At 36.0% G+C, this 23347-nt stretch overlaps 1 protein-coding gene across 3 annotated transcripts in view; it reads right to left on the bottom strand.

Moving 5' to 3' along the window:
* ATP10D (ATPase phospholipid transporting 10D (putative)) overlaps positions 1-22967 on the bottom strand; it is a 99214-nt gene extending 76247 nt beyond the window's left edge. For all 3 annotated transcript variants that reach the window (XM_063107819.1, XM_063107821.1, XM_063107820.1), the window contains exon 1: positions 22767-22967. The gene's annotated coding sequence lies outside the window, so the exon portion shown is untranslated. The remainder of the gene's footprint in view (positions 1-22766) is intronic.
* Positions 22968-23347: the final 380 nt, after the last annotated feature.

Raw genomic sequence — 23347 nt, 5'->3', positions numbered from 1 at the left:
TCTGCCTTTATTAACAGAAGGAACCTGCTTCTCCAAGTCTAAAAAATTCTTGCAGAAAAGTGCTGTTTTCTCTCCTAGTGGACTAATAAGACCAGTAAGCAGAACAGTAGTGATTAAGAGCAATGACTCTGGAGCCAGAGGCCAAGGTCAACCCCCGACACCTCCACTTACCAGCTAAATTTTGCTCAAAGGGTTGTTATAAGGATTCAGTGAGTTAATAAATGTAAAGCCCTTAGAACAATACGTGACCCTTAGTAAGTGCTAAGTAAAAGTTTAGCTACTGTTGTGATTCTCTGGAAAATATTCTCTCAACTGTAACTTTATTCATAAGTATTAATTGAGAATTTGTGTGCACAGTATTGATACTAACAAGTACACCCAGTTACTCATGTATGTTCAATTTCTTAGACTCAAACTCACACCCAATCACATGTCACACTCAACTTCAGTAACTTAGCTCTTCATTTAACTGGAGAGGCTGCCAGGTAACCAACTAGTTGAGGACAGCCATACTCTGTTTCCAAATGTCCCCAAGAGTAAGTATAGCAACCTAGCAGACAAAAGCTCTAATAAACAACATAATGTGGAACATTTTTAGGATTTTTCAAGGACATCATTCATAATTCTAAAATTTAGCCCATTCCCCAAAGAACTGATCAGTCATAGTTTTCTGCTAATAAACCAAATGGTCCCATGCTTTTTTTTTTTTGTCTTGATACTCTACCACTGATAGGAACCCTGTCTTGAGAATTAACAATAACAAACTTTTTAAAACCACATAAAGAACTAGGTGCTTAAAGTCCAATTAGGATTACTTAGAACCAGAAATACTGTTTTAGATCTAGATACTCTACTATCCTGAGTGATCTGCTGTCCTTAAAAGTAGTGAGGAGATTTAGTATTTTATTAAAAAAGAAAAAACTTATAATTTATCTAGATTTTATTAAAGTCTCCATTCCCAAATTTATTTTTAGTTTAATAGCAAAGTACTGTCTAATTAGCAAGCAAGATGTGCAAAGGCAGACACAAGATCTAGGACACACATGAGTGGACACAGCTCCCCCCACCTCTCCAGTTCCTAGAGGAGATGTGGCCTTTTAGTAATTCTGTCAGGTGTGCAGAATGAGGAGGCTGCCAGGGCAGAAGAATCTGGAACACAAGCCTATTGCCTTTCCAAATTCGTAGGCTGGAAGAAGGGCCATTTCACCACACCAGGGTATACTGATTACCAGTCAAGGGATTTCTTACTGTATCACAGTTTCATAAGTTTATTTTCTATTTCTTATTACTCTGTTAGGTCTATAACTGTCCTTCCCATGGCCTACCTCACTAATAACACAAGCTGCCTGGATGTGTACAAGGGCACGCCAAAAGGTCACGGAAAAGATTTGTATTATCTTTTAATTCCAATTTTCCACAAACTTTTTGAAGTACCCTCATATATGTTTTCATACATTTGTAAGAGCATGGAGAATAAATTTGTAAGAGTATGGGTATGAAATAATTCACACCAGGCTATGAACATTAGTAACTTCAAGGTGGGAATAAAATGGAACTAGGAGATTGTTAACTTTTCTTTCCTTTCTTTGTTATAATGAACATGTGTTGATTTGTAATTTAAAAAATTTTTAAAAGATAATTTATTATACAGACATAGGGGTACAACATTGATTTTCAATAGTTGTGTCACAATGTGTGATGGTTAGATCAGGATAGTTAGCTTATTTATCATTACAATAAGCAATCACATACAGATATCCAGTTTTCCCAGCACCATTGCAGTCTTTTCCCCAAGGTATGTTCTTGGCACCCTTGTTGAAGATCAGTGGGCTGTACATAGATGGATTGATTTCTGGGTTTTCTCTTCTGTTACATTGGTCCATGTGTGTATTTTTATGCCGTACCATACTGTTTTTATTACTATAGATGTATAATATAGTTTGAAATCAGGAAGTGCAATGCCTCCAGCTTTACTTTTTTGCTCAGGATTGCTTTGGCTATTTGGGGTCTTTTGTTGTTCCACATGAATGTTAAGATTGCTTTTTCTATTTCTGTGAAGAATTTCATTGGTATTTTGATGAGGATTGCATGGAATCTATAGATGGCTTTGGGTAGTATGGGCATTTTCACTACATTGATTCTTACAATTCATGAACAAGGAATGTCTTTCCATCTTTTCATGTCCCCTTTAATTTCTTTCAGTAGTGATTTTTAGTTCTCATTGTAAAGATCTTTCTCCTCCTTGGTAGATTTATTGCCAAGTTTTTTTGTTTTGTTTTGTTTTGGTGATTATTGTAAATGGGCTTGCTTTCTTGATCTCTTTTTCTTCTAGTTTATTGGTGGAGTAAAAAATAATGCTCCTGATTTTTGTATATTGATTTTGTATCCTGCAACCTTACTGAACTTGTTTATCAGCTCTAAGAGTTTTCTGGTAGAGTCTCTCAGGTTTTCTACATATAGAATCATGTCATCTCCAAAGTGGGACAATTTGACTTCATCTTTTCTTATTTGGATGACCTTTATTTCTTTCTCTTGTCTAATTGCTCTGGCAAGTATTTCCAATACTATGTTAAATAGGAGTGGTGAGAGCAGGCATCCTTGTCTTGCTCCTGATCTTAAGGGGAAAGCGTTCAGCTTTTCCCTGTTCAGGATGATATTGGCAGTGGGTTTATCATATATGGCTTTTATTGTGTTGAGATACCCTCCCTCCATACCTAATTTGTTGAGAGTCTTTATCATGAAATAATGTTGAATTTTGTCAAATGCTGTTTCTGCATCTATTGAGATGATCATATGGCTTTTGTTCTTCATTTTGTCGATGTGGTGCATTATATTTATTGACTTGCATATGTAGAACTATCCTTGCATCCTTGGGATGAATCCCACTTGATTATGGTATATAATCTTTTTGATGTGTTGCCGTATTTGGATTGCTAGTATTTTGTCAAGGATTTTTGTATCTAAGTTCATCAAGGATATTGGCCTGTAGTTTTCTTTCTTTGTTATATATTTGTCTGGCTTTCTTTCAGGGTGATGCTGGCCTCACAGAATGAGTTTGGGAAAATGGTTTCTGCTTCAATTTTTTGGAATAGTTTGGAAAGAATTAGTTTTAATTCCTCTTTAAAGGTTTAGTAGAATTCAACAGTGAAGCCATCCAGTCCTGGGCTTTTCTTTGTTGGAAGATTTCTGATTACTGCCTCAAGCTCATTGATCGTTACTGGTCTGTTCAGTTTTTCTATGTCTTCTTGGTTCAGTCTCGGTAGTGTGTATGTGTCCAGAAATTTATCCATTTCCTCCAGGTTTTTAAATTTGTTGGCATATAGTTGTTCATAGTAATCTCTAATGATTCTTTGCTCCTGTAGTATTAGCTGTGATATCTCCTTTTTCATTTCTGATTTTTGATATTTGGGTCTTCTCTCTTCTTTTTTTAGTTAGTCTGGCTAGTGGCTTGTCAATTTTGTTTATCTTCTCAAAAAACCAACTTTTTGTTTCATTGATCTTTTGTATCGTATTTTTGGTCTCTATTTCATTCAGTTCTGCTCTGATTTTAATTATTTCTTTCTGTCTACTAACTTTGGTATTGTATTGTTCTTGTATTTCTAGTCTTTTGATGTGTAATGTCAAGTTTTTTATTTGAAGTCTTTCTATTCTCTTATGTATGCATTTATTGTAATAAACTTTCCTCTTAGTACTGCTTTTACAGTATTCCATAGGTTTTGGTATGATGTGTCGCCATTATCATTAGTTTCAAGAAGTTTTTTATGCTCCCAACATTGGTGCACCCAGATTTATAAAGCAAACATTATCACACATAAAGAGAGAGATAGACTTCAGTATAGTAATAGTGGGGGCCTGAACATCACCCTCTCAGCATTGGACAGATCATTTAGGCAACAAACCAACAAGGAAACACATGATTTAAGCTATACTTTAGATCCACTGGACTTAGTTGATATATATAGAACATTTCACCCAACAACTAGAGAATATACATTCTTCTCACTATCACATGGAACATTCTCCAAGACAGATCACGCATTAGGTCACAAATCAAATATCAACAAATTTAAAAGAACTGAAATAATTTCATGCATCTTCTCAGACCACAATGGATTAAAACTAGAAATCAATAACAAATGAAACTTTGTAAATCATACAAATACTCGGAAATTAAGCAACATGCTCCTGAATGACTTATAATTTTTTAAAAATATTAAAAATTAAGTTGAAATTTTTGAAGAAAGAAGCTATAATTAATAGCTATGAAGTAGTCTAATGCTGCCTAAAAAAGCATCATGCTGCATGATGCTGGATATAATTTTCCCATCCAATATTCCATTTACTCACTCACAGCTGCTGATAAAACTCATGAATAAAGTTCTAAAATCTATAAGCTATCAATTTTAGGTATAAAATCAGTTATCAGAATCAAAGAAATACAAACCAAGCATCACTAAGGAAATAAGCACAAACACTTCTATAATGATAACTGTTCACAAAATATTTTTCACATGTCATTTAATTTAATTTTCACAACTTGATGGAGAAGCTCATTTCCATTTTTCAATGGAAGAAACAAACTTCAAAGAAGGTTTTATAATTTTCTCCAGGCATACAATCTTAGATTCCAAAGTCATGCCTTTCCAACTATACAGTGCTAATTATATAAAAAAATTAAAATTATCAAACATAATCATTTTAAACTAGATTATTTCTGATTATAGCATTTTTTCCAGAAGATATTAAAAACTAAAATATTTCACTAACAGAGTGTACCTGAAATATACCATACTAAGTTCTTTATTATACACAAATGCACTCAAAATCAGACTTAGTTCTCAAAAACCCTGTCTCCCTTAATGAATGCTTAATGAAAAGTTTGCAGCAGAGAGGATTACCAAAGGTAAATACAGGATAATGAATTCTCTAGGGCCCAGTTAGTATTTTAAAATTGCTGAGGTCTTTACCAGCCAATAAACACTTGAAATATACACATGAGCTCACTTGTCCATAAGGCAAAAACATTCTTATGTATAGTCATTTCATGACGCTCTATGTTTGTATCTTTCAAACTCAGCATGCGTCAGAATCACCTGAACCTTACCCCCTGGGTTTCTGATCCAGCAGGTCTGGAATGGGGCTCAAAAATCTGTATGACTAACATGTTTGCAGGCAGAGCTGATGCTGCTGGTCTTGGGTACACACTTTGAGAACCACCACTCTATGCTAAGTAACTTCATTTCAAAATGTATAGTTGAAATTAAGAGTGAACAGTTTATTAGATATCACTCATGATATTGGGAAGCCCATCTCCTTTCACTGGACCAAAGCTATGCTCCAATGGCTTGCAGCTGATACAAGCAGACCCTCATGTCTTAGGGTAGAATTAACTAAAAGAGTGAAGGTTTAGTTTACAGAAAAAAATCACAGAGATTGGTGATGGGGTCTTAAGGATTGATTCTTATTGCAGAACTTAATACAGTTACAATCAGTTTCACCTAATATTTCCAAAAACTCATCAAGGAAGAAAATGGGTTCTGGCCTTCACAGACTTATAATGTTTTTCTGAACCAAGGTGAGAAAACACTAACAAAATATCAAAGTTTTCATATGAACTTTGGAAGACAGAGAAGTTATCAGGGTCAGTAGAAGTACAGAGAAATTCTATAGCTGTAAGTTTTGAGAATAAGATAGGAACTATTTCACAACAGACTCATGATATGAAAGTCTCTTTGACCAATACATTAGAGGTAGCCCTGCCTGAAGCTCAGCGAACCCTGATAAAACTTGGGCTGGCTTCAATCTGTGTCATCTATAACCCACTTGTTCAACACTTTCTGTAAGAGGATTATTACCTCAGGGAGACTGATTCCTTATCTTATAGGGAATGACAATAGCTGTGAGATCATTTGATATCATTACTGATTTCTTTGCTGCATCAGGTGCCAAGGTGTTGTGCTGGCATGGCTTTTTTAGAAACTATTATTCCGCTATCTACAAAAGAGAGTTTTTTCCTTCACCTCATGTAATCATTGTAAAAGAAGATATTTATAAACAGTATATGTGGACATATCTAATATGGGCTTTTGTAATGACAAGGATCAGTTTATTTACTGGAAAATCTATGGATTTTTGTGTCTAAGTTCATCAAGACACAATGAATTTACATAATCGTTAGTGTTCGCCATTGGGTGGGATGAATCAGATTTGGTGAATAAAATCCCTTTGAAGGTCTGAGTGTCATTTAATATTTTCTCTGAATTGAAATTGAACTAAATCTCTAGAAGGCATGCATATTCTGTGTTTTAAATCTATATAAGAGGTCAGACTAGGGTAAAGTGTCACCCCAAATAGTAAATTAATTACTTTTGATAATTGGTGATAATTATCATGGGGGGAAGTGCTATATAAATTTATAAAAAGCTAAGGCATATTTAGAAAAGAATGCTTAAACCAAACTCATTCATTCTCAACTCATTCAACAAACATGACTTGAAAACCTACCACATGCAGACACTAGGGTTGATTTTGGGGGGACAGAAACAAGAGATACTGTTTTACATCACAGGAGCAGCCTTTAAGTCAGACTTAGAGAAGGAACCCTCCATGGCAATGAGGGATATGTTTTATACCATTGCTGATAAAGAGTCAAATTAGAATTTTCAAATACAGGGGCTGGCTGAGTTGGTAAGAGCATAGCCTTATACACCAAGGTAAAGGGCGAGGATCCCTTAAAAAAAAGTTCAAATACAACATGTTTATTTTGAAAGAAGACAAAGGTATAAAATATGGTAACTAGATGCATTGTCTTATACTAGGAAGTTGCTCATTCTGAATGTTTCTAAACATACTTTAAATAGGAAGAATTTCTTCAATTCTCTCCTGTGAGAATAAAGCTTGTATATGTAAAATAAATAAATAAATAAATAATGTGTATATATATATATATATATATACATATATATATATATACATATATATATGTAACATATACAAGGGTCCTTCAAAAAGTTCATGGAAAGATTTATACTATCGTTTAATTTTATTTTTCCATGAACTTTTTGAAGTATCCTCATATATATAAACATATATATATTTTTTAACAGATGATCCATTCAGACACTGAAAATTTTAATGCTTCTTCAATATGCCTCAGGTTTTTCTTGAAGGAACCACATCTCCAAATGAGTTACCTTTTGTGGATGCTTAGGTTCAAAGCTGGATTAAGCTAGCAAAAAGGCAGGTAAAATGTAATTGTATATGTGTGTTTCTCTGTTATTGGGAACTAAAAAAAAATCTGACCCACACTTACGGTGAGTTCCAAAAAACATAAATATATATTGAAATATCGATGGTAGCAATCTTTAATACTACATTTTGACCTTTCACCTAGATACTCCTAAAATGTTACTGAAATGATAGAATAGCCTGTTTTTGATATTTGGTTAGTCAACATTAATAAGATATTATTAATTCAAGAAACCTAAGATCATAACAATACCTACCACTTACAGAGACATGTACAAGTTCTATGCTGGGGATACATTTACATTAACTTTAATCCTTACAACAAAGTACATATTGTTATCCCCACTTAGTGTTGAGAAAACTGAGTCTCAGCATGTTTGAGACACTTAACCAAGTGGCACAGCGTGGTAAGTGGTTACCCACGCCTAATGCAAACAGATGAACTGAGAGCCTCTGCAGCTATTAGAGGGCTCGGATGTAGGGCAGGAACACTCGAACAAGGAGTTGGCAGAAGACACATAGCCTTTGGCAGCCAATCAAGGAAAGTGAGGGTTGGGAGAAAGAAGACTAGTATAAAAATACTGAACTTAAGTCATTTAGGGGAAAAAATATTAAAAGTGCATACTTCATTTAAAAAAATAAAGTTAACAAATCCAAATATTTGTATTTGTTTAAAAAACATCCATTAGATGCAGCCAATACATATTCGGAATATGATTCAATATATGCAAATAAAACTTAAATAAATGATTAGCTTTTAGCTTGACTCCAATATTTTCTAATGCCATCTATAAGTAGCGGACCAGACATCTTTTCCCTGCCCTTTATCCTCACATGGTCCTCTTTCCCTACTTAGTTTAAATTCCATGGTCAACACTTTAATCACTCCCTTCTGTATTCTCTCAATCTCTTCTCTCTAACTCCTTTCTCACTTCTTTCTTGGCAAAAAGCTTGCCTGATTGTACTCAAATCAGTTATATCTGAATCTCTATACATTCAGTTCCAGACCTACAGGTTGAAAGTTGCTGGAAAGAAACAAGCAACATCCCTGATTGGTGTCCCTTTAAATTCTTAACCAGGACTCCCCAGCTGGCCATTCATGCTGACTGTGAGCACGCTGCATTTCTGGTCTATTCATTCTCCCACTTTCATAAACAACTATTTCGTACTTTTTCCATTCTCCTCTAATGTCCAGTTTCTCCCTCTCAACCTTCTTCCTGTAGATGATCTTGTTTCTGTGTTACTGAGAAAACCAAAGCCATCAAACCAGAACTTCCACAAGTCCCCCACATAACTGTCCTCCAGCACAGGCCTCTTTCCAGAACTCCAGACACATCCAAGTGCAAAGAGGTGGCCCATCTCCAGAGAGTAACAAGTGCAAACAGAGCTCCCGGTACTCTGTGCAAACCTGCTTCCCACCCAGATTAGCCCTGTCAGTAGATGGCAGCTCCATCCTTCTAGAAGCTCTGGTCTCAAAGCCTTTGAGTCTTCCTCGGGTCCTGTCTTGTCCTTCTCTCACAATTCACATCCAGTCAGTCAGCAAATTCTGTTGACTCTACTTTTCAAATATATCCAGAATCTCACCACTGTGCATCGCCTCTATCACTATCACCCTAGTCCACTGCGATCAGCCTAGTCCTGTTACAACCCAGGTGAGATCCTGACATTTTCATGATTTAAAACTCTCTAAAGGCTCCCATATTAACTGCAGTAACAGTCTCCAGACCTGCATATGGTCTGCCTCCCATTATTCTCCTTCCCTGTTTTATTTTTCATACAACGTTTAGGCCACTTTCTCATTGTACATAATTTACTTTTGTATTTTAGCTCTTGTCTGTCTCCCTCCTCTATCAGACTGGAAATTTCTGTCTTTTTTTTTTTTTTTTTTCCTCTCACTGATACAGCCTTGGCCTAGAACAATATCAGGAACAGATTTGACTTTCAATGAATATCTGTGGAATGAACATATGGATAAATGAGTAAAAGAACATCTCTCTTATACGCAGTAAAGACTAGAATATTTTAACAATCTTATACACACTTGCTCCAGATGAGACAAAATTAGCTCAGGCAATTTGTGTTATCTCACTGCAGCTTTTATTATGCTTGCTAAAGTTATTATTATAGTTCACATGAAGATTTAGAGCATGTAACCCTAAAATGGACACTAACAAGACTCTCCAATATGAAGACATAAAAAAGGAAGTAAAACAAGTAGAATCTATTTTTAAAAACAGCTGAGTTATTTGAATTTTATTGTTCTAAAACCGTCAGGAAGGAAGTTCTTCTGGGTAACCTGATTTTCAGACAACTTAAAGTTTATCCCTTTAAGTACCCAAACAATTTCATCAGGGATAGAAATCATTATATAATGTGTACCCAATTCCCTTGTATTTGACATGGCATTTTAAATAAATTTTCTTTTCTGAGAATTCAGCACCAACGCTCTGAGCACCAACGTACTCTATACAGTGATACCTCCAGCTCTTCAGAAGCGTATCCACAAGGTTTTGCTCCAGTACTTGAAGACTTCCTTGTTCATGTATGGTTTTCTAGGCTTTTGCTTATTGGCTGTCCAAGTACTTGTCTTTATAAAGATTTAACTTTTACTTCCAACTACCTTTGGATAATTAATAAATGTAAATAAATTTAATTAATGGCCTCAATGGTCTTTAGGGAGAAGACAAAACTTTAGCAAGATTTATTTAGTGATATCTTTTTTATTTGTTCAGAGATCTCTCCTCCTTGTGTTCGTTTAGTAAAGAGGGACTGAAAGGCTACCACGTGCCTGCCAGGCACTTTTTCAAGCACTGAGAACAAAGTAGTGGAAAGTCCTGTGTAAACTCCATGGTTCTTGCCCTCACAGAGTACACAGTCTAGTAAAGAGCTCAGGCATAAACCTCATGAGATTCCCCCATTATCTGAAATACTTCAGACATTAAATTACATGACACAGACTTTGATATGTATGTCGCCAGAATCTGGAACAGAAAAGAGTAAGAGTATTAAAATACTAATTGATAGATAAACAAGTTCTGAAATAAAGCTAACACATAGGTAAGTGTTCATTTTGAAAATCAGAGCCAAAATATCTTTTTAAACTGGCAAAAGAACACCAATTTTCTAGTGTACTATCTTCACTCATTCATGTTAAGAAGGGCAAACTTCAGCTTTATGTGATAAGCTCTGTGTGTGTGTGTTTGTGTGTGTGTGTTTTTCTATGTAAAACATGATAAACAAACTGGATTACAGTCCTAAAAACAGTCTTTAAAAGATTATTAGGAAGATAAAGGGGAATGAGTTAAAATTATTTAATATCTGCTTCTCCTACGAGACCATCTTGTTCGCTATTTTAACCGATAACCAGACAATGCCTGGCACAGGGGCACTCGATGAATATTTTTAAATAAATTAATTAATGTCAATTGGGTTCTTGGTGGTATACCATGCAATCAATTGATAAAAAAATATTGTTAAATGAAGGAATGGGGTCCTTTGCTGGGGGTTGTACTTGCTTAATTTCATCTTGACCCTTAAAATGACCTAAAGCCATCTCACCTTTGCCAGAGACAGCATTATATTTGTCCTCAGACAGTTGATGACAGGTTTTATTAGATCTGCAGTTCTTAAATGAGGCCAATTTTACCTCCCCAAGTCCCTAGGACATTTGGCAATATCTGGAAATATTTTTGATTGGGGGTGCTACAGGCATCTAATAGATACAGGTCAGGGATGCTGTTAAATATCCTACAATGTACAAGACAGTCCTTCACAACTAGGAATTATCTCGCCCAAATGTCAAGAATGCTGCTGTTGAACAACTGAGTTAGAGCAAGTCATTATTAGGTTTGCTCAGGAGAGAGATAAGTGGCAGAGTGGAAAGAATGAAGCTTTTCAGTCACTCGTGGGTTGAAATTCTCGCTCCATTCCTCAGCTGCAGAAGGACTTCTTATAACCCTCAGTTTTCCCATCAGGAAAATGGCAATAATAATACCTACTCTGTTAGGTTGCTGTGAGGAGTTAATGAGAATGTATGTAAAGTATCTGACATATAGCAGATCAATAAATGATAGCTATTTTTACTATTATAAGAACACATTAATTATTTGATACCAACATTTCTATCAAGCAGAAAAAGCATTTTACAGATGATAAGGCTTAGCAACAGAAAACTCAGAATTTTAAAGCTGGAAAAATATCATTACTAGCCAACTAAATACTACATTTCATACACACAAAGAAAGAGGGTCAGAGACATTGACTTACCTAAGATTGCATAGGAAGTTAGTGGCAGCTCACATAAGACAACTCAGCTGTTGTCTTCACAACCATTTTATTATTCATGTATATATAGATTGGCTTTTATTAATTCCTAAACTATGTCATTATTTACAAAGGTGTCATAAATTAAGTCAGACTGAATACAAATTATTCCTGTTCAAATTTAATATGATACTATAATCAGACTATATGATAATTAAGATTTATTCAGATGTGTACCTAACAAAATTTTCAGTCTGTTTGAGCTAATTTGTGAGATCTGCCCTATTGATTTAGTATCATCTTAACAAATCCTATTACCACTCACAATAATCTAATTTTTAAATTAATATTTCACAAAATCAATATTAGAAATTATTCATTTCTGGTTTTAATATTTACGTGAAGAACACACTTGGAAAAGAGCCTGAGCAAACACAAGTTGACGCACTACAAATAAATAGGAAAAAAATATTCAACCTCACTAGTAACCTAAGAAAAGTAATTAAGGCAGAGTTAGCACTTTTTTTTTTTTTGGCTCTATTCATAATGTTCAATGAAAGCAAGCATTCATATAGTTCTGGGGGGTCTAAACCGTTCTTATTTTTCTGAAGCCATAAGGTAACATGCCTTAAAAATGTTCATCTTTTCTGGCCCTTAGTAGAAATATGCTCCACTCAGTATTGGAAAGACACTATTCAAATGTTTAGAAATAGAGAAATTGTTAGATTGTGTTATATCTAAATGGAAATATAAGACAGCTGTTATAAATGATGCTTAAAAAAATTTTTGAGGGAGAAAATGCTTAAAACTTATAGTTTTAAAGCATGATTTAGACCTGTCTACAAGCATGATCTCAACTATGAATATATACAATAACATAAAGACAGAAAATTTTAGAATAAAATAGTTTTAAAAACATTAACACTGGTTATTTTGAGATAGGATATGGATAGCTGATTTTTATTTTTATATGTGTTTTATAACTGTCTGTATTTTTTTACCACGAACAGATATACTTATTTTAGAATCAGACAACAGATCTTCATTTTAATAGAAAAGTTTAATTTTGATTAAACTTTACATAATAATGAAGCCTATACTTATGGTGGAGAAAAGCTTACACGGAAGTTAATGTGTTGCTTCTACATTTAAGATCCAAGAAGAAGATGCAATCCTTTAAGTTTTTCTTTTCTTTTTTTTATGAACCTCATTTAAATGCAGACAAACATGCTGTCTCAACACTGAAAATGAATGTTCATATCCAAGTCCAAAAGCAGTATGTGTACATACTCCTAATAATACTGTACTCAATATCAGATGAAACATAATTTAGTATACAAGCTTCCTCATAAAGGCAAATATATGTGTTCCTGCCAAGAAGTCTTGAATGTAGTTATAAATGTTGCAGAGCAAATGAAAGCATTTTGCTTTCTTTTGACCAAAAGATGATACTAAAAGATATCTCATAAATATGGCTGGTTAAATTTTAAGAGACAGCTTACTTAAATGACTAGATAGTTTTAGGAGACTGTCTGATTTATGAAAATTAGCTGTAAAAATAGAATCTAAATGATATTCTGCTCAGGTAATTGTTGCAGTAAAATATTTTATGCTTACATAAAGCATATACATTTCTAGATATCAAAGTAATTTCAAAATCTCAAAAATAAATCAGTTCTACTTATCTTTAAAAAATTAGTCAGTGTTGGAAAAATACTTCTGGGTCAGAAGATTTTCAATTCCTAATTAAGACCTATATCAAGATTCTTTTTGCTGATTCCTAGTATCTTCATAACAAGACCAATCTACAATATTCTGAAATGACAACATTCGATGTCATGTTTACCCAGTGAGATAAAGAGAGCTGGAAAATAAAATTTCCAGCAATAAATGAGGGACTTAATCTGACTTATTTAATTCCAAAATATATTAAAAGAATACAGCCTATGCTGTATATAGATGAACTATGAAAATACTTTTATGCTGAGATTCTAATTTTATATAGAGTTAATTAATCATATCTTTAATGATCACAGTAGGAATCTGTATCATTTGCTCCCTCATAAACACTTGGGATCTCTAAGAAAACTTGATTCCCTAGGCATAAACTCTCTATTGAGTGTCAGAAAATTTGCATTTGCTTATTTTAATTATTGTCCAAAAATATACCCAAGATCAAAGGATGGAAAATCTTTACAGGTCAAGACTTCATGAAAGCAGTTCACCCTCTCCCACAACCAACCAATTTACAACTATTAAAAAGCAACGACTGCCAAGCTGGGGCCGATAGAGCTCAGGGGAAGAGGAGGGGAGACCTACGGAGTTCATGAAGGCAGGAGAAGCCATGATGAGAGAAAGAAGGAACTGCTCTGACTGTTTTGAGCCCCAGCCACTTCAAGGTTGGGCCACAGACAACTGAAAAAAGGAGCCACTCAAAGGCCAGTGAGTCATCACAAGGGACCAATGCATGGCCCACCCCATGGGAAGTGTTTGGAGTGTGGGCAGTTGGGGAGATTGGCCCATTGGGGCACAGCAAGGACATCTGATCTTCCTTCCAATCAGCACACTGCCACTCAGTGGAGACTACTCAAGAATATAGTACTGCAGGGGGTGCAATTTGCTGAAAAAACTAGGCCCAGACCAGAGTTTCCACACAACCCAGGGGCACCGAATCTCACCAGACCCCGAAGTGCTTACAAGGTCAACAATTAAAACCTGAGCTGCACAAAAAGCCTTCCCCAGAGAATCAGCAGCAAAGCAGCAGTTTAGCTCAACCACAGGTCTCAAGTGCTGATCCCCACAGAAAGTTCCCCCATTTTAGAAGTAAGCGAAGGATAACAAATTAGTTCTAGTGCAGAGCTTAAGTGGTGGGAATAGCAAACAACCCAACACAGAACTGAAAGAAAACACAAAACACCCACAGATCAGTGACAAAGTTCTGATATTAACCAATAAAGGTCTAACACCACCAAAGAATACCTATAAAATCTAGAAGAGGTGGCCCACAAGGTGGGGTGGGGGGAGGGCTGAAGGCCTCAGCCATGCCCCCCCCAACATCCATATCCAGCGTAGCAATGACCAAGCCCCTGCTGGAAGCCTGCCAGCCTCCCAAGCTGAGGTTGGGGGGGCCAACGGCCTCATCCACACCCCACTGCTGTCTACATTTAGCCCAGAGATGACCACCAAGCCACCACTGGAAGCACCCTAGACGCTCAAGCCAGGTGGTGGTGGGCTGAGGGCCTCAGCCATGCTACCCTGATGTCTGTATCCAACCCAGTGATGACCACCAGACTACTGCCGGAAGTGCCCTGGGCTCCCAAGCTGGGATAGGGGTGACCGAGGGCCTCAGCCATGTCCCCCTGACATCTGCATCAAGCCCAGCCATGACCAAGCTGCTCCCGGAAGCCCCCTGGGATCCTCAGCCAGAATGAGGGGTATGCCATGGCCTCGACCATGCCCTCAACCACACCCCTCCCCCTTCCTCTTCTTCCCACCCTATCCCCCTCCCCCTTCCTCTTTCCTCCTCCACCCCAACTGCTCCACAACAACATCTTACAATGTAAAAAAAAATAATAAATAAATTTTTAAAAAGATCAAAGGATAGAAAAGAGAAATGTCCCCCTCTTTTTCCCTATGAAACACTTAGGAAAATGTCTAGTTTAATTCTGTTTTTAAAGGGACTCTATTGCCAGGAAGTAAATAATAACACAAAACCAGCCAACACAAATTTTTAAGTATTCAACATTGTGTTTTTGATTGTTTTGTAAGTTTTGCGCCTTAGCTCAGTGATAACACAGAAGTATTTGAAACAGCATATACAGGAAACAATGGAATAGTCTTTCCTGGAGTCCTTTTAACGTAGGCTGGGCACCTACCTGTCAAAGCCCAGTGAATATGCTGGTCTGCTCACCTGAAGATCCTGCCCTAAGCCTGTGTTCTCAAACTTTACCACAGATCAGAATCACATGGAGAGCTTGTTAAAACATAGGTTCCATCCTTCCCACACCAAGTACACAATCGTCCTAATTTCTGATTCAGTAGGTCCTCAGTGGGGCCTGAGAATTTGCATTTCTAACAAGCTCAAGGTTCTAGTCTAAGTTCCTCTTTGAAAACCATTAAACCTGAGCAACTCAAATCTACCCTGGAAAGACTTATTTCTAATTTGTGAATATATTTCCCTATGAATTCATTATCATTAAATATTATTTTTATGCAGATAATTATTTCCATCCCAATGATGTGTTTAAATAATCAGTAAAACTACTTTCCTTAACACACAAGAAATAAGGCAGTTATTTTCTGTATGAGTAACCATTAAAATTTTTAAAAAACAAAAGAAAATAACATGTTTAAAAGAATGAGGAATAATAAGAGTAAAAAGAATAATAAACACGAAAGTGGAGTTATTCATAGCTAAAATGGAAAGAAAATAATCACTGAAAGACTGTATGTATTTATAAGACTAAAAGGTTATATCAATAGACCACATCAAATGTTTTCTAAAGGTCTCTCACAGATTATTAACCCGAGCTATAAAATGAATCAAATAAACACATCGAAGACTAAAATTTTGACCTATATTATGTTTTTTTCTTTAAAGTAATATGGCATTACTGGATATGTGATGATGGCAGGCATTACTTCAGTTGTTTTGGTTGAACTATAAAAAGGACATTTCAACGTAATGGATGAGGGATTTAATTAATTTCTAAAACCTATTTAAAGATTTGCTTCTGGAAGCTTTTGGGTGACTTAAAATATATTATAAATATTACATAGAGAGGTATTATTTCACAATGGCTAAAAATTACATCAGCAATTGACAATGTAATGGAAGCATAGCTTATATATGCCAATTACTCAAATTGCCTCAACACACATATTTAATTTGTCCCTGAGGCCTGTAAGTTAAGTATTACTTAAGTACAGTATATAAACACCAAAAAGGAACAGACCAAAACTGTAAATGGTATTAAAAAGAAGTTAATGGTTTTTATTGCAATTATAAAATAGATTCATAAAAAATGGTTAATTCCAATAGTTTACTAAATACTACCCATCCCCCAAAACACATACATTTTGAAGAAGTACTGATAATATAATCAGTTGTTTTCAAAACAGCAACAAATACATCTGCAGTTAGTAGAAAACACAAGTTCTGCAAACAGATTCACATTTGACCACTTACCATACACTCTTAGCCTTTCTGAGCCTCAGTTTTCACATTTGTAAAATGAAAATAATATCACCTTCCTCACATAGTTTTGTAAGGAGGTTTACTAAATAATACATGTGCCTAATGCACTAAAAGTGCTCAATAATTTCATTCTTTCAACTAATGTTTATTGTGCTCCTACTATATGTCGGACATTATTATAGATACTGGAGATAAGTCAGGGAACAAAACAGACAAAAATCTCTGCCTTCTAGCTTACCTTCTAGTGTTCATCTAATTTACCTTGTCCTAACCAAGCACAGTGCTGGGTAATGTGCAAATGCATAAAAGAGCCCCAGAACAGGTCAAAATACTCAACTCAATAAAAAAGCTAATACTAGGATAATCATGTGGTATATTAATTTAGAAAAAGAGGAAGTCCTGTGAGAAGGCATGGCATGAGGTCAGAGGAAGGAAAGAGAGACAAGGGAAGGTTTCCCAGAAGAGAAAGCATTTTAAATGAGCCTTGGGAAGTATCTAGAAAAAGAGACTTACAGATTTGAAAAAGTAATATTATGAGTAAGGACAAGGAGGCTGGAAGCTGTGTTCATTTTAGTAATACTGAGTAGTTGAATATGGCTGGAGTTTCAAGTACAAATTAAGGAGTGAATGGGAAATTAAGATGGAAATCTATGTTAGGACCACATTGAAATCCTTAACTGTTTGAGGAATTTATGCTTATTTTGAAGGAAATGGGGAATCATCAAAGATATTTGAGAACAATGTGATATGATATGGACAATTAAAAGATTTCTTTGCAAGGAGCATAAAAGACACATTGGAATGGGGGGGAAAGGGAGGGATACTCATCTGGAAAATTTGAGTAACGTGCTTCAGAGCAAAGTTTACCAATAACCTCACAAGGACTTCCAAAGGTGTCTCTGAGTGTACCTCTGTGACAACAGTAATCCCAATGGCTGGCAAGGGTGACACAAAAACCTGGCAGGACCCACATTCTCATGTTCCTCCTGTACTGGCTCCACTCCTGTGCTCTGCCTGTTAACAACAGTACTACATCCTTAATACTACATACCTTATCCACATGTTCCTATCACCAACCCATCTGCCCTGGATTGAGTGTCCCTCCAAAACTTGACCCCCACTGTGACAGTGTTAAGAGGGTGGGAAATTCTATGATGGTAATTGAAAGGTGGGGCCTTGAAGAGGTGATTAGATTGCAGGACCATGCCGTAATAAATTGATTAAAAATAGTGGTCATGGGCGTGGTCCTAAGGGCTTTAAAAAGAGAGTGAATGGGGTTAGGTTCTCTCTTTTTCTCTCTGCTCTGCCATTTCACAGTGTGATATTCTGCTGTCACTGAAGTTACCACCAAAAAAAGCCTTCACCAGATGTGTTCCCAGGACTTTTGACTTCCTGGCCTCAGAAACTGTAAGCAATAAATTTCGTTTTCTTACAAATTACTCAGTTCCGTGTATTTTGTTATAAGCAACAGAAACAGACTAATACACCATCCATCCTGACCATGACCCAAATCAAGCAGGCAAAGGAATATGTGACAAACTGGGCATTTGGGACCAACGTACTCCCTCTGTTGCACTAGCCTGGCTCAAACAAAATGCGACAATTTAGGAGAGGAAAGTCAGTTTGGGACTCAAAATAAGAATTGCTTTTCAAAGTTTCCTTACAGCATTGAAAGCATTTCACTTTTCTCTTAGTCCCTGTTTTAGGGGTCTTAGAAGTGTAAAAATACTTCAGTTTCAGGCATATTTTGATGTTGGCCAATTAGAAATATTGATTTCTTAGCTGAAGGACAATACGTGTAAGTAGAATCTTTGTGGTAAAAATATTTGAGAACACCTATCTAGAAAAGACTTTAGTGAAGAAGAGAGAATATCATAATTAAGGTTTTTAACTATAACCTTCTATATATTATTACAGTGTAAGGAAAATTAGAATGTTTTAAAATCGTGCTAAGTAATTATGAGTACTACAAACTGAAGAAAAAGACTTCACAACACTCAAGACATTTCAAAACTGATTTTCACTTTCCTTTTCATAACCAAGAAAATCACAATTTTTATTACCTATCCTACATAGAGTCAAGGAATTGGAAACTTGATGTTTCTTTTATCAACAGAAATGTATTATACTCATCTTCCTCACTCAAAAAGGTCTTAACTTGAATCAACAGATTAAAAAAACAATAAATTAAGGAGTGTTTAACTACAGAAGGCCTATCAGCATCAGACCCTAACAGATTTGATCAACAGGAAATGAAAGGGAAGTAGAATTCAAATCAGTCCAACACTGCTTATTATTCTAGAAAACAGCTGGGGGCAGAAGAATGAACGTGAATAATATCGGCTTTATCTTGTGATTTCCCTTATAATTCAAATGTTCTCGCCGGCCAATATAATTCAGAAACAATGATGCCTGACATAAAATTACACATAATAAGGAAGGCTGTGGGAATTTTGTGAACAAAGAGATAGGTAATATCTCCTATGTGCTCTTTATTCCAGGACAAATTGCTTTATTAGGGTAGTGACTTTTTCCCCAGTAACTAAAATATATTCACTGTAGAAATTTTAGAAATTACAGATTAACACCATGAGAAACATAGAAATCACCTATAATCCCACTACCCAAATATAAGTACTATTAACATCTGGTTTATTCCCCACCAATTAACTAGTTTCTGTACATAGGTTATTTATTTATTTTCTCCCCAAAACTAGGATGCCATTTTAAACTTGCTTTTTTCATTTCTCCTATCAGGAACATTTTTCCATATCATTGAATAGTCTTCCCAACAACCTCACACATTTTCTCCCCCATGTTTGTTAATGTGATATGTAAAAATACGGCAAATTATTGCTATGTGAGATTCTTTGGTTATTGGGTTGCTAACATTCCCCTTCCCCTAACCCCGGACAATTCAGTTTTCTTTTCCTTTGTGAATTGTCGATCCATATCTACTTTTCATTGAGGATTATAAGGCATTCATCTACCTGTCTTACTTAGTCCATTTAGGCTGCTATAACAAATGGCCATAAATGGAACAGCTTATAAATAGCAGAAATCTATTTCTTACAGTTCTAGAGGCTGAGAAGGCCAAGATCAAAGTGCCAGCAGATTTAATGTCTGATTAGGGTTCACTCTGTGGTTCATACGCCTCTCTCTGAGTCCTCAGGTGGTGGAAGAGGCTCTATGGGGCCTCTTTCACAGGGGCACAAATTTGATTCATGAGGCCTACATCCTCATGATTTAATCATCTTCCAGAGGCCCAACCTCCTAATTTTATCACACTGAGGAACAGGAATCGACGTATGAATTTTGGGGGAATACAAACATTTGGATCATAGCAATCTCTCACTGCTTTTTATAATGTCTTTTGAAAAGAGCTTACTGGCACATAAAATACAGAGCTTAGTGTTTGTATTTTTTTTATGGTGTTTCTTGTGATATTCTGAAAGTGGTATTTTTGTGATTATAAAAATAACAGTTGGTATAGAAGATATGGGAATATCAGAAAAATATACAAAAGAAAATCAAAGCTATAACTCTATTACCTAGAGATACTTTTTTTGTTGTTTTTTTGGTACACGGTATACCAATGTATATACCCATTGATGCAAAAGGAACTTATAAGCAAACAATAACTACAATAGTTTTGTTTAATGTTGTTCAGCGTTTGTTGATTTAGAACAATGCCTACATAAAAGCTTAATAAATATTTATTTCAAAGTTATATTTTACACATTCAAGATATTATAGTATTAAATCTTTTTCTCACCCAATACACTGCAAGCATATTTCCAAGCCATTCAGTTTTTTCAAAACTGTTTTGGCAAATGAGTTTTATCAATATGAATATATATCACATTAATTTATTTAAATACATTGCTACTCAGTCTTTGTTTCCATTTTTTTATGTTACAGGTAACACTAATAAGCATATCTGTAAATCATCATACGGAATTCGGATGATCTACTTAGGATATATTTCTAGATCCAGGATTTATGGGTCAAAGGCTATGAACATTTACATGTTTTAATACATATTACCCTCAGATAGTTGTACTAATAGACCCTTCATCAAGCAGCATAAAAGAAGTTTCCATTAAGGCCGCAACACTTTTACAAAACTAGTATCACTATTACTTCTTACTCTGCAAAGCAATGAGAAGTACTGTTCCTATAGCTAAAATGATTTTTGAAATGAAATAAATTCACTTAAGACAATAGAGAAAGAATAATGTTTTCAAGAAAATGCGCTCACAACTAACCTTTCCTGAATGATAAGGAAAGCTGCTCAGCTTCTATAATTATTGACCAGGAATGGTGATAGCATCAGCACACATGTAATTGCTCCTAGAGTTGATAAACAACTTCTCTTTTTTTTAAGCACTATTAAACTTATCTTCATCAATGCATTGTGTCTTGAGAATCCCCCAATAATCTTGCTTGTAGCATATTCTTTGATTTTTCCTTCATTTTTAAAACAAAACAAAAAACTACTTCCAACTAGATCAGACAATAAATACAATATGCAACGAAGGCTTGAATATGTGGACATTTTTATAAACTCTTAATTTTTAAAATTAATTCTAAGAAGTACTTTTGTCTAACAGATGAGTCATCTCAGTTCTATTATAAGTTGTAATCAAATTCTGAGCATTTTCTTTCATCTTACTGACAATATCAAAATAAATTATATTCTACTTAATTCTATTTAGTCACTAAGTAAGGAAAGTATGCAGTTCTTGCTATGCCAAGGTCAAACGTTCCCCACATCCTGCTTTTGACTGCTTAGCTTCTCCATCTTTTTCATACAATTTAACAAATATTAAATTAGCAGTTACAATGTTAGTTTTTAAACTCCTTAACACTTTTGAATGTTGCTAAGTTCTTTTTCAGTATATAATAGTATCTCATTTTGATACAAACTATCTATCTCAATGCAGGTATGTAATATGTATTTGTAATGAGAATAGAAAACAGTCCAGAAGAAGCAGCCATTACCTTTTGGGTGGACTGGAGTTGGGGCTCACACTGGGTCACTCAATGAGTAACTCTGTTACAAAGATCATGTATTACATTTTTGTTCTTATCAAGTAAACAAATATTTTTTTTTTATGATGGTACTCTTCACAGAAATGCAACCTAGCCCAATTTAAAGGCTGCTACAGTAGTAATATTGGTCGATAAGGAGCCACATCCTTGTTGAACCATCTTTCAAGGTTGATTAGAGTCAGAGACTTGCTCTGAGCCTATAGAATTGTCTCCTTTCAAAGAACTAGCATAATAAAAAGAAGAAATTTTGGTCTTATTTAGATCACGTTCTAAATACCTGAGCTAACATGCCCTTATGGATAAAAATAATTTAAATATATTCTTTCTAAAGACATAGGGTCCCAAGTCACCAATAAGCCCCCCGGACTGGAGGGATTCACTAACCAACCAATGTCTCTCTGCTGTACGTGGTAAAGTATGACTGCATGTTTCATAATATGAAACGAACGGTGCCCCAAATAACTAAGGTCTTCAAAGTTAGCGTTTGTGCGAAAGAATGTGGGATATTTTGTAGCACTCCTATAAGAACTATTTCTGAGCAAACTCCAGCACATGGAATCAACCCGTGGTTTATTTAGTGAGCTAAATTTTCAACACTTTTCCTCTTCGTCACCTGTGAGGCAGATAGCCAAAATTGTTTTAAACCTGTCGGTTTCACAACTGGATGAGAAAGGGGTGGGTGTGTGCGCGCGCACGCGTGCGTGTGCATGTTACCTTTTTATAAATCCCAACATTCAAACAGATAAAATAATTCCCCTTTAGAAATCAAGTGGCTGAAAATGGGGTAATCGCTTCTTTTTTTCCCCTTTTTTCTTTTTAAGTTTAATAACAGCCCAGAGCTCTAGTTTTGAGCCATGTCATTAAACCTAATCGTGATTGGGGGGGTGGAGGGGCAGAGGGGCGGTAAGAGAAAAAGAAACAGAAAGAGAAAAGGAGAAAAGGAGCGTGGGCAGCGAAACGGAAGGCTGGGAAACAGTCAAACGGGTTCGTCTTTCTCTCTTACCGACTGCTTCCTCGGCACACATCACAGCATGACGATCATGAGTCCCAGTGTGCAAGAATGAAGCAGGCATAAATCCGAAGAGTTGGGGGCGCGTTACGCTTCCACGCCAGCCATTTATTTACCTTTGGGAAAAAAATCACTTAGTTCCCAAACTCAGCTGCCAGAGCCGGCGCCCGAGACTGGGACGAGCCCACGACCTACTTCTTCCTCTCCCCCTCGCCCTCTCCTCCTCCTGGCTCCGCTGGGCTCCGGAGCAGCCCGAGCTTGCGTGAACCGCCAATCGCCCGCCGCCACGCCCCCGTGATGTCAGCGGGGCGGGGCCTGGCTGCTGCAGGGCTCACAACTCTAGCTCTTGGACAGAGCTGCCCGCCTGCCCGACACAGATACCCCAGTGACCTGGAGCCCTTAAGGTACCACCTCTGACTTTCACAGTACGGATTGCCTGCGGTTGACGGTTTGGTTCATTCATGCTTTGCTGTAATTCTGTTGAACAATTTACTCGTTTACCTAGATTCGAAACATTTGGCAATTATTTAAGGAGAATAAAGAGATCAAATATAAAATTTAATACTATTTTATAA

The sequence above is a fragment of the Cynocephalus volans genome, chromosome 9 (genome assembly GCF_027409185.1).
Source record: "Cynocephalus volans isolate mCynVol1 chromosome 9, mCynVol1.pri, whole genome shotgun sequence".
Classification (NCBI taxonomy): Eukaryota; Metazoa; Chordata; class Mammalia; order Dermoptera; family Cynocephalidae; genus Cynocephalus; species Cynocephalus volans.
This window is presented reverse-complemented; position numbering and strand designations above follow the sequence as displayed.